We start from the raw sequence: 958 nt of genomic DNA, 5'->3' as shown, positions 1-958 counted from the left end.
TTCCAGTGAAATAATTTAGGTAATAAATACTCTCCACCCTGGAGCGGTATAAAACTTCTATAAAAATAGAAACAACATTCTTGGTTACAGCAGGTTGCACCTGGAGCAGCTGCTCCCAACTATTTTTTTTCTTTTTTTTTTTCTTTTTTTTTTTAAAAGTATATTATTTATAAAAAATCCCATTATCACCCTGGAGGCCTTCACACTCCAACACTCTCTTCTCAGAAAACCAGGACACAACTTTCCCATGTGTAGAATTCAAGTGTACATGGCTCACTTAAGTGTTTACGTTTTTAGAGAGATCCAAATAATAACATTGAAGGGTACCACATGCCAGCATAACTGGGAAATTTGGCAATCTGGCCTTTGAACCTTTGCCACCACAAAATAATTTGAATAATACTGATAGGTTTGCCTATATGCCATCAATATCTACAGGCATCAACTAACTGATTTTCAATTTAACAATGAAAAGGGCTCTTCTGCTATGGGTCAGGCCTTGTACTTCTGAGGTTTGAGAATGGGAATGCAACAGGTTCCCAACAGTTCACTGCCCGTGGGCACACAGATTGAACATGATGGTTTGATGGGTTTAGTGCTCCTCCTGCTGGAGCAGAACAGAAAGTCCAAACCCTATGTTTGACTCTACACATTCATTATTTAGAAGCTGAATCCCAAGCTGCAGAGATAGTTCATGCCCTGGGAAATAGCAACAACTGGAAATACAAAGGAAATAAGGACAAGGAGAAAATATGAGGTAAATGGAATTTTTGTTAAAGATATACAGAAATTGTAAACTTTCTCTTCTGACAGGTGGGTTTTGGTGGTTATGACACAAGACTCTAATCTGATTTCTTAAAACAACTCAGGCCAGAGTGTCAAAAGTCCTTTGAGCCCCTAAAAACCAGGGTATAAGGCCCTTATAGCAATGCACTAGCAATTTCACATGTATGCAAAA

This window comes from Meleagris gallopavo, chromosome 5, assembly GCF_000146605.3.
Source record: "Meleagris gallopavo isolate NT-WF06-2002-E0010 breed Aviagen turkey brand Nicholas breeding stock chromosome 5, Turkey_5.1, whole genome shotgun sequence".
NCBI classification, from domain to species: Eukaryota; Metazoa; Chordata; class Aves; order Galliformes; family Phasianidae; genus Meleagris; species Meleagris gallopavo.
This window is presented reverse-complemented; position numbering follows the sequence as displayed.